This window comes from Cyprinus carpio, chromosome A5 (genome assembly GCF_018340385.1).
Source record: "Cyprinus carpio isolate SPL01 chromosome A5, ASM1834038v1, whole genome shotgun sequence".
In the NCBI taxonomy this organism is placed as follows: domain Eukaryota; kingdom Metazoa; phylum Chordata; class Actinopteri; order Cypriniformes; family Cyprinidae; genus Cyprinus; species Cyprinus carpio.
In genome coordinates this window covers 37560940-37573072 of record NC_056576.1, presented here as the reverse complement: position 1 = coordinate 37573072, position 12133 = coordinate 37560940, and the positions used below count along the sequence as shown (strand labels likewise).

Here is a 12133-nt window from a genome sequence, read left to right as displayed (position 1 = left end):
AAAAAAGTCATTCAACAGGCGTGTTGAAACGAATTAACCAAAGAGACTAACACAAAAAATATTACCAACAGCTACAAAAGGGTCAAACTTACCTAAAGAAAACAAGAGATAAAATATCGTATTTTTCTAACAACCCTGACAATCCAACAATAAGAATGAATAAAGCTACTTTCTACGCTACTCAATAGCGACGTAAAAAAAAACAGCTAAGGATGGTTTTACCAACAAATAAGGTGACTAAATCAGTGATTAAAGCAGTGAAGAGAGCTTTCACCTGCCACTACTTCATACTGCCACACAGTGGACTTACACACACACGACACATCAAGAAGTTTCTGAAATTATTCAGGGCAGTACTAAATTAAAATAAATGAAGCTATTTTTTAATGACAAACAGATTTTTTGACATTAATTCTGTTAAATATAATTCCCCCCCAAAGTTTTAGCCTAAATGGTCAAGCTGCCTGAATATTCTGTTTTATCCTTTGCAGATATATGAATAAAAGCGATGTCATATGTATGTGTATTTCTTATATATTCTGCAACCAGAGCTGGGTTGATTATTTACAAATTGTAGTCTGTTACTGATTCCTAATTACATGACAAAAAATCCATTACTCACACATATAATCAGACTACTTTTTGATAAACTCGTTTATCACATTGATTTAAATAGGATGATCTTGTACCATGTCGATATAAAAATGCAAAGAGTAAGAAAATATATTCCATAACAAAATGAAGTGCCATTAACGTTTACACTACATTAATCAAGGTTTCCCAAACTGGGTGTTCGTTAGAGGAACTGTAGGGGTTTTGTGAGTTTAATCTAGAGTTTAAAAAAAAATGTCTAATAACATCAATCAAAAATAAAACCCTTACTAAAAAAAAATCTAAGTTATTTATTTGTTTACCTTCATGTCATGGTGACCATTTAACTGTGAATAAACATGCAAATGTAGTTATAAAAATATATATATTTATTTTAAAATCTCAGGGATACTCTTAGTTAATATTTTATGGCTGACAAAAAAAAAGAAAGTCAATCAATCAATTAAATACAAACAAAAAATAAATAACAATAAGTTCATTCATAACATACGAACTTTATAGATAATCAAAAGGCTTTCAAAGAAAAGTCTATACACGGTTAAATAACCAACTGAGTGATGATACCAGTGGGTTCTTTCGGTCTCCTTTGTGTGGTGAATGAGGTGATACATTTTGTAACATGATTGTGATCATGCAGCGGATCAGCCATTGGATGGTTCACACGTTCACTCCAAAACGCTCAAAGTAAAGCAGTAGTAAAGTAGAGGATCCAGTTTGCCATGAGGAAGTTGGCGGGCTAATTGTGAGTGCACTGGGACAGTGAGCTGGGAAAAGATTCCTCGTTTTTGATTTTTACAGTGATTTTCACAGTTTCGTCTTGGGTCAGAACGGAGGGGAGACACGACAGTTCACCCATGCAGGCTTTCGATAAGGACGTTCTGGACATGACTGTGAAGATGGTTTATGACATTTCTTACGTGATCGGCAGAGATTTATTAAAAGTCAACACAGGCAGCCGGGAGTTCTCGGACTTACAGTTCAAAATCGTCCGTGTGTTGGAGATGTTTGAGACCCCATGGTGGAACAAATACAACCTGTCTGTGGAGGAGCTGAGGATGGAGCTGGAGATATGAAGCGAGAGACGGAGAGAGTTGTAGCGGAAGGTTTCGAGTGGTGCTGTTAACACTGTGAGTGCTGGGGTCATGTAGAGTTCACTGCGCGTGCGTCACCCTCGAGGGCTCCACTCGTGCACGTTCGGTTCCGTTTATAACTCAGTCGACAGCATTTATTAGTGTTGATTATCACAAAATAATTTTGACATCCTTCCTTTTCTTAAAAAAAAAACGAGGCACAAAACAATGGAAGCGAGTTGGGCCGATTAAAGGACCTTAAACTTAAAGGAGTAGGTCAACCAAAAATGAACATTTTACTCTTAATGGTCATCCTAGATGTAGATGAGTTTGTTTCTTCTTCATCAGATCTGGAAGAAATGCATCATTGCATCAGTGTCTCAGCAATGGATGCCCTGCAGTGAATGGGTGCCGTTCAGAATGAGAGCTGATAAAAAACATCACAATAATCCACAGCACTCCAGTCCATAATTTTAGGGTAAACACCATCATTTTAAAAGCACAAATATTAAACTTGGAAACACTTAGGATAATTGTTCTGTTAAAAACTTCAGTATTGCTGAGCTGTAAAGCTGGTTAGGGTTTATTTTACTGTGCCGACAGTGACCGTACTATTGAAAGCAAGAATAGTTTAAGGATGGGGTTTATTTACTTCCTACAAACTAAACGTGTCACTGTCACCCAGAGTTTTGCTTTTTATACATAAAGCAAAGGAGGGATGAGGTGGTCATCATTATACCACAAATGCTGTTGTCCATATATTCCTTTGCCAAAACTATGTGTATTGCTTAGGAGCAGAACTCAAAGTGGGAACCCCAAAAAGGCATCTAGAGTTAAAGTAGGCACACAAATCAAAAACTGACCCTAATGTATTGTTCCTTAATGCATGTGAATGGTCTCTGGATATTTGACTTATTAAAAAACTTGACAGCAAAAGGTTTCTGATTTAAAAAAGTCACAGTCAATTTCCAGTTTGTGCAAACACTTATATATACAACTTGATTTTAATAGCAGACTGCTGGGCCAAACCAACTAGTCGTGGACTTAAAAGACCCAAAAACCGACCACGATTCACCATGCAGGAGTTAAAGGAGGTTCTGCAGGAGAGAAACAAACTCAAAGCCCAGCTGCTGGTGGCCCAAGAGGAGCTACAGCTCTACAAGAGGTGAAGCAGGGTTGCAGAGGGAGTTAGTGCTGCTAACACAAATCATTTCACTATATATATATATATATATATATATATATATATATATATATATATATATATATATTATTAAACTGCTGTATTATTTCATTATGCAGCATGTTGTGTGCAAATTGTGAATTACATGGAAGTCTGCTCACTTTGTCAAACCTTCTGTGGGACACAAAAGAAGATATTTGAAAAATCGGTGTCAGTGTCCATTGAGTCCAGTGTTCTTCAAAATATCTTTTTGTGTGTTCTGCAGAAGAAAACATGTTATGTATATGGCTAGGATTTATTAGTGGAGCTATGCCTTTAATCCTGCTGTCAACCAGCATGAAATAATTTACAGGGAAGTTATAAACAATAAATGATGCATTATACAAGTGTGACTTGTGTGCTGGTTTGCCCTAATCTCAACAGCATATAAAACAATTCTGAGTGAAATGACATCATGCGTACGTAATGATTTGATATGTGTGGTCTCAGTCAGATTGAGCGTCCTGCTGTGCTTGCAGTGGGGTCCTGGGATCAGAGCAGAAGATGGTGGAAGTGAACCTGGAGACCCTTCCTCAGTCAGAAGCCGCACCCTCCAGCGTTACAGAGGAGAACAAAGAGAAGAGCACCATTCAGAAACTGTGAGTGCTTTGAACTAGTTTGGTCTCTGCCACATCAGTCCTTATACTTGTGTTTATTCATCCGTTTTAATTGTAATAATCTTAAATCAACTAAGCTTCAGTTCAAATATTCAATTATGATGTTTAGAAATCACATCTTTTTTTAAGACTCTTTTTGACAATTAATTTTTGGAGGCAAATGGAACAGTCCGATTTAATGGAGCCAAGTAGCTATCCCATCAAGATATCAGAGACACTAGCGGTGAAAAATTTGGAATAATTGCAGTTTTTTAAAATGTTTTTGAAAGAAGTCTCTTATGTATGGAAGCCCGTTTCCACCACTAAATAAAAAATAAAAGAAGGTAATTGCAACTTTTTTCTCAGAATTCCGACTTTAGGCCTATATCTCACAATTCTGAGAAAAAAAGTCACAATTTAGAGTTTATATCACAATTCTGAGAAAAAAAAAGTCAGAATTGTGAGATAAAAAGTCATAATTACTTTATTTTTTTATTCAGTGGCGGAAACGGCCTTCCATACTTATGCACTTATCAGCTTACAACACAAAAAAAAATCACAAAACAACAAAAAAAAAAAAAAGAATTAATTACTCTTTTTACTGTACTTTTGATCAAATAAATGTAGCATGGTGAGCAGAAGAGATGTAATTCAAAAACATTTTCAAAAATCGTATTTCTTACAAACTTTTGACAGGTAAAAGTTTAAGTTACATAAAATACATATGGCAGTATTGTAAAGCAGGTGTGTGTACCTGTAAACCGCCGTTGTCTTGTTGAAATTGATGTTCCTTTATTCATTTATTGAAGACTCGTGAGTGGCTTTTGCAGTATAGTGGGAAGTTTTACCCTTCTATCTTGAGTTATACATTTGCCAAAATCATAAAAATAATGAATATTGTTTCAAAGCAGCTTTACAGGAGATATGTGTTTTAATGTCAATAGCTTTACAAGAAGTGTACTCTAATGTCTTCAAGCTAAAAATGCCTGTGGTAAGGAAAATCTCCTTACCAGAGATGTCATAAAAGATGTTTAGGTATTGGATTGAATTATGATTTTTATTTAAACCAGTTTCTTCTTATCTTCGACTGAGTTTGTTAGTTAGAGATCATTATACTATTGTTGCCTTCCATTAGTATTGCTACCATTACCATTGTTTTCATTAAAAATAATCACAAAATTCACAGAATTCTCATGAATGATTTAAAAAAAGTCAAATAGTGGAAATGATTGAAATTGTTATTCAGAAAGGTTGTCAATTTCAACACGTTTTCACCTCCGTCTCGTTAATGCATCATGTTTCCTTCTTGAGCATCAGTGAATGTTTGCACCTCTGTTTATGACATGTCTTTTGTGATGGGCAGAGAGGTTATTAAGCATGATACAGGTGCTCGGTTAACGTATGTCGTGCACAGTTAAGAGTCTTGCTCTAAAGAAGAATGCTGTTTTAGATTTTGTATAGCTCTTTTCTACACTGACCGTATTTATGGACTCATTGTGGTGCTGTCATTTTGCTGACAAACTGCCCCCCCCCCCTCTCTTTTTCAGATTCTCGTTTCGAACAAAAAAATAGTGGCCAGGATTTGGCTCAAACTAAAACACATTTGAGACAAGCAAAGCCCCTTGAGACCGGCTGAGGAGAGATGGGAAGAAGAGAGCGCACTATTTTTTTAACAATACTGACCCATTTGTGGCTGGAAATCCTCTTACTCAGTGTTTTTAACTGTGTATTTTTTTTTTAACTCTGTAACTGTGTTTGTTACTGAGTGTGAAGCCAAAACATGAATAACTAGATGTCAGAACTGTCCCTCTGAAACACTAGCTCGTAATAGCTAACATACATTGCAGACTATTTGAAGCATACTAGATTTTCATTAAACATTCTTCCATTACCACAGTGTCTTTTACTGAAATATTTATATGACATTATTAGAATCAATGTACATCAGTCATTTTCTGAATAGCACAAAGACCACATTTAGGGACTATTTGGTGACAAGTACTAAAAACTAACTTAAATCTGCTGAAACGCATTGATTGAACACATATATGCCAGACGAGGCTCTGAGATCTTATTTGAGTGCTTACTGAATTAGAAAAACCCTCTTCAGTCTGTATCTGTTGCAATGGCTGACAAGCTTTAGGACAAAACTATCCATATGATTTTGCACTTTCTAGTTCTAATTAAAAAAAAAAAACAAGGGAACATTAGGAGTTGTAGGGTTAAAATTGAGGTACTTCAACTAAAATGCCAAAAAGTCTGATGTATGAGGTAATGTGTAGTGCACTGAATCTTATGTGAAGTGGTAAAATTGTGGGTCATATGAAGGTTAAAAATTCACTTTTATTGGCTGGCAGTATTAGCTGTAATTAAGTAGATAGACTGGGACAAATCTTATGTTTTTCTGCAGTAGCAGGTGTTAAGAAACGCTGTTTCTGAGTACATGGGCCTTAATGGATTTAATAGAGTTGCATTAACATAAAATGCATGAGATTGAATTATTTAAATTGTTAGACATAAAACTATATTTGGCAATCTTACACAAGTTCTCTTTCCTTTTCCTTGAAGGATCTAAAAATCTAAATCTTACAGTCAACTATTATTCCTTTGCTTTTATAAGGACTTGTATTACTTCTTGATCTGAAGAATCGTGTATATATATATATACATACATATATAAAGGTTTTTTGGAGTCAGAGATCTGATCTGGTGTTTCCCACCATATTTGTTTGTATGTTTCCTGTATAATGTTATGTTTGAAATGCAATAGAAAATCTTGTCACTTTTTTTTTTTTTTTTTTTAAGTATAATGTCTCTATGGAATTGTGGAATTACAGTAGTTATGTTTTGAGAAGTTAGGCTTTGAAGATGAATTAATTTTACTCAAATGTATTTGTGATTAAAGAAACTGTCTAAAAAACAACCATTATGCAAAGTTTTCTGCACTCCATTAAGTTTAGAAAAAAAAAAAAACTGTGCATAATGTTGTCATATCATGTGCTTTATATAAATCCTTATAAAACTTAAAGGTTAAGAACAAAGGATCAAAAACCAACAGTTTCATAAAAATGTGGTTATAATTGCTTTAAACACTTATTTTTGCATATACAAATGTACAGTAACAACTTCCATTTGAATATCTTATTCTTAAAACAGAGGCTGATGTTCATATTCATTTTAATAAGGGCGTGTTTAGTTTCGACCAAATAAAGAAACTTGTCACTTGCTCACCCTCGTGTTACTACAGGGGGACACTTATACTTTATTCTTTCTAGTGCAAGATAGTTCTCTTTCCCTGATTGAACACAAAAACAGCTGAAACATACAAAATCTCTTTTCTTCAGAGGAACAGGGTCCTAAAAGTTCAGAATGACGTGAGGGTGCGTACATTTTCATTAAATGAACAGTTTACAATGATTTAAACATTTGCTCATATCATTCAGCGCCTCAACCCAAGAAAAACACACTTTAAAACAATTCCAGCTACTGGGGTCTTTCAAAAGACAATTTCATTTTATGGTACCAGCTGCAATAGTGGACTCGACTCATTGTATGTTTTATATTACCACTTCCCTTTAGAGTCTCTCAGCAGAAAACTACTGAACTCAGAGCGAATTAGTGCTTTAGCCAAGGATGAGCAGCGACGGCTTCTTTACTTGCGGTCACCGTAATCATACAGCCAGCCTCCTTGTCTGCTCTGAGTCTCTGGAAGCCAGGAAGATGAGGTGAGGGGTGTTTGCCACCGATCTCGTGCAGTTTGGTCCGAAGGTTGCCATTCTTACTGTGTTTTGATCCAGCCGGCCCAGGACGGTCGCTCTCTTTGGTAGCATCACACTAGAAAAGGTAAAAATTTAACTCTTTCCATTTCTCTCATTCAAAGCAGAGATTTAACAAACCAAATGAGGAGTTCAGCTCTGTACATACAGATCTCTTCATTAAGGCATATCAGTGCCCAAAGTGAGATTTGAAAATCTTCACAACAGGAGATAAAACACACACCGAAGTACTTCACCAGTAGGTTTTGTCATGGTGGCGCCGAAATCGTACATGTAGCAGCCAGTGGCGGGGTCTTGAGCATACTGAGCTTCTCTGGCCTTTGCATCTGCGATTCTCCAACAAATTCCCCATGATACTCCACGACAAACTGGTTCTTTCTGAAAAGCTCGGTCTGCAAAAAAACACCTCTTCCTTTCCTTCAATACTTTTTCACCTGATTTTGAACACAGCAGAAGCCTTCAACCAAGGCTACTGAAACAGTTAAGTTAAAGTGTGAAGGTCCTTATCAAAAAAATTAGCATATTGTGAAAAAGTTCATTGATTTTCCATAATGTAATGATAAAAATTGAAACTTTCATATATTTTAGATTCATTGCACACAAACTGAAATATTTCAGGTCTTTTATTGTTTTAATAATGATGATTTTGGCATACAGAATCATGAAAACCCAGAATTCCCTATCTCAAAAAATTAGCATATTTCATCCGACCAATTAAAAGAAAAGTGTTTTTAATACAAAAAAAAGTCAACCTTCAAATAATTAGGTTTTCTCAGTTATGCACTCAATACTTGGTCAGGAATCAATTTTGCAGAAATGGACTGCTTCAATGCGGCGTGGGCATGGAGGCAATCAGCATGTGGCACTGCTGAGGTGTTATGGAGGTCCAGGATGCTTCGATAGCGGCCTTAAGCTCATCCAGGAGTGGTGGGTCTTGCGTCTCTCAAACTTCTCTCTCACGATATCACACAGATTCTTATGGGGTTTCAGGTCAGGAGGAGTGGCAGGCCAATTGAGCACAGTAATACCATGGTCAGTTAACCATGTAACCAGTGGTTTTGGCACTGTGAGCAGGTGCCAGGTCGGGCTGAAAAAACGAAATCTTCATCTCCATAAAGCTTTTCAGCAGATGGAAGCATGAAGTGCCTCCAAAAATCTCCTGATAGCTAGCTGCATTGACTGCCCTTGATAAAACACAGTGGACCAACACCAGCAGATGACATGGCACCCCAGACCATCACTGACTGTGGGTACTGGACACTGGACTTCAGGCATTTTGGCATTTCCCTTCTCCCCAGTCTTCCTCCAGGACTCTGGCACCTTCGATTTCCGAATGACATGCAAAATTTGCTTTCACCAGAAAAAAAGTACTTTGGACCAATGTTAAGCAACCAGTCCAGTGCTGCGTCTCTGTACGCCCAGGTCAGGCGCTCCTGCCGCTGTTTCTGGTTCAAAAGCACACGCCTGTGCACGGTGGCTATGGATGTCTTCTACTCCAGACTCAGTCCACTGCTTCCGCAGGTCCCACAAGGTCTGGAAGCGGTACTTCTCCACAATCTTCCTCAGGGTCCGGTCACCTCTTCTCGTTGTGCAGCGTTTTTTGCTACACTTTTTCACTTCCCACAGACTTCCCACTGAGGTGCTGATACAGCACTCTGGGAACAGCCTATTCGTTCAGAAATGTTTTCTGTGTCCTTACCCTCTCGCTTGAGGGTGTCAATGATGGCTTCTGGACAGCGACAGTCAGGTCGGCAGTCTTACCCATGATTGCGGTTTCTGAGTAATGAACCAGGCTGGGAGTTTTGTAAAAGCCTCAGGAATTATTTCGCAGCGTGTTTTAGAGTTAATTAGTTGATTCAGATGATTAGGTTACTAGCTCGTTTAGAGACCTTTTCATGTATGCTAATTTTTTGAGATAGGAATTTCTGGGTTTTCATGAGCGGTATGCCAAAATTCATCAGCATTAAAACAATAAAAAGACCTGAAAATATTTCAGTTGGTGTGCAATGAATCTAAAATATATGAAAGTTTAATTTTTATCATTACATTATGGAAAATAAGTGAACTTTTTCACATATGCTAATTTTGTTGAGAAGGACCGGGGAGATAAGCGCCCTGCCCTTAAAAAGATTACCGTGAGCCCCTCTTCAACATTGTTCTGAGGAGATCGTCAATGTGCCGCTGCTTTTCACACTGTTTGAACAACACGTCCACAGTTAGCTCTGGATTTAATAAACGTTTGACAATGGTCAAGTAAACGCATGTTATAATGGATTCATCAAACTGTAAATTGGTATCAGAAAAGGGGTTCTAAAGCCAAAATTACCCCATTTTAATGTAAAAATCAAAACAAAACTACAGCAGCATGCACTTCTTCAGTATTTGTGATAGGAGAGTATAACGGGGGAAGGAAAAAGTGGTAGGAGTGTGTTTCTTGGTTCAAAGCATCAATTATTGATTGGTTTTGGATAGTGTAGGTGTGGCCATCAAATCTGGCAGGGGTGGAGTTAATGAACATTAAAGGGTCATGTACATGACAAACTGTACTAAAAAACTGCATCAGTGTTGAACCCTTTGAAACCAGTTTGTCAAAGTGCTGCATTTTCAGACCCCCTTAAACACAGGTGTCAGTGTAAATGAATGGCCAAAAGGCATAAAAAGTTCTACGTTATTGATGAAAAAGCGCCCTGATTGTGTATTTGGCCCCTAACGATTTGAAGTCGTCCTGCATGTCACCAGAGAGAAGTCAGACATTTATACCAGAAAATTAGGTAGGAAAAATGATAATTATTAGTATTATTATTATTATTATTTATTTATTTTTTTTTAAGTGCAACCTTCATGGATGAATATTGTCACAATAGCTCGAACATGCATTTAGAAAGCGACCATAAAAAAATAAAAAAAGACAAAATACTCTGGAAGGGTTTGCCAACCTTTAACTCCGCTTTGCTTTTCCTGCAACTTTCGTCTAACAGGAAAATAATCTGTGACCTGTCGATTGGTTTCAGACTGTTTCTCTTTCAATCTGAAATCAGCCACCATAAAACACAGTAAAACCATCTGAAAGGATGCATCTAAAAACCTTCGCTTTCATTTAGACGACAGCAGACACCCACAGCGTCACTTAATCAGGTGATAAACCGTCAAAACATACTATTTTCTTAGGCATTTAAAAGTAGACATACTTCCTATCAGTTGACTTTTCACATTTATCCTTTGCGTGCTTGTCCCGGCCCCTTTGTGGGGCACAGCAGTAGTCTGCTCACTAGCTCCACAGATAGGGCTCGGTTCGCTCGTGTCTTCTGGTGGATCGGCGCGCTGCCCCCAGCGTTCTCCTCTGTGTGGTTATTCCGGAGCGGCTTGCTGAGATTCAGACAACTTGTATTGTTAGCTGCCCTTCGCCTGCCTGAGACACAAAATAGAAATATTGCATCAATGTATTTATGAGAAAGGCGACTCTGTGCTCTACGTCGCTGAGTAATAACCAGCCGCTCAGCTCGCGCCGGACGAGTATAAACGCGTTTCTCCACCGTGGGCTTGTTCTCCTTCTCCTGTATCCTTTCCGTCTCCCAGGTCTTCGTTTAGCGGAAGCGGACCTTTTTGCTAATGAGAACATGAACAATGTTTACTTCTCAAAATGTGTTAAATATAATGTGTTATGTATATGCTGCAAAATGTGAGTTATGCACTGCATTCCCTCTGATCGCGGAAAGCGCGAGTATATAATGATGCAGCATTTTCAACTAAACCTCAATCGTATTTTTTTTCTCCCGCAAACAAACAAGTTCGCCAAACGGATGCACCGTGCTGTGAGTGAAACGCGCAAATGTGCAAGTTTATTCTTTTACCTTTTCCATCTTGGTTTCAGATTCCACACGACAGATGACGCCGAATTGTAAACACTACAGCGTGCTGAGATGAATAACTGGCCGCTTTGGGTTTTTAAATATCATTCGCAGCGCTCATTGGTCAGGCTCTCGGAGCGTAGGATTTGTGATTGGTTTACTGAACGCGGAAGCTGTAAACTACTTGTGACGTAATTCCATCGTGACACATTCGCTAGTAAAATACTGGTTATAAATTGTGTAAGTATTCAAGAAGAAAAAAAGAAAGACCTGCGCTTCACAAAACTATTTTGTTCATTGACTTATTTTTTATATTCTTGTTAGGGGTATTAATCCAATTAACAAATATATTATTACTATGAAACATTTTTATAATCATCTGTGACAATATGCTAATATATCCCAATCATCCAATTATAGTATTGACAAGTAAATTTGCTGAAATCTGATTATTGATTAAAGGAATTAATACAGCATATTAAAACATGTGACTACAAGACCATGCAAACAACAAGTAGACTCAAACTGAATGAGAGAAACATTTAAAACATTAATACCCCTTTTCTGTCCGTTCCCTAAACACTTTAAATGAACTTTAATTGTCTCTGGTTTATATTCTGCATCTCTATTTTCAGACTGAAACTCATGCGCTCGCTTTCCTTTCTTCCATTTCTGATTTGAATTCACATTTACTGAGCTGAATGTTAACTGCAGGTATGGTAATATTTATTGTATAACGTATTTAGATCAGTTTCTGCTAATAATCCCAAGATAGGCTCAGTTTCATATTTCTGCTAAAATATGAAATTACATACATCGAGTATGCAGTAGGCACACACATACATATATATGTAACACTTACCCAGCGCAAACTGACAATATAATATTACAGACGTAAACATAATTCCATTTACAAGATCCTTTCAAAATGAATCCTGGATGATTCGACTGACACACTGCATCGGCTCAGTACTCCAAACAAATGCACTTCTAACTCATACAAATATAT

The 12133-nt window shown here is 37.3% G+C and overlaps 2 pseudogenes; one reads left to right on the top strand and one right to left on the bottom strand.

Moving 5' to 3' along the window:
• The first annotated feature begins 1434 nt into the window (after positions 1-1434).
• Positions 1435-5072, top strand: LOC109079972 (annotated as a pseudogene).
• A 2043-nt stretch (positions 5073-7115) lies between these two features.
• Positions 7116-10588, bottom strand: LOC122145190 (annotated as a pseudogene).
• Between the last annotated feature and the right edge of the window lie 1545 nt (positions 10589-12133).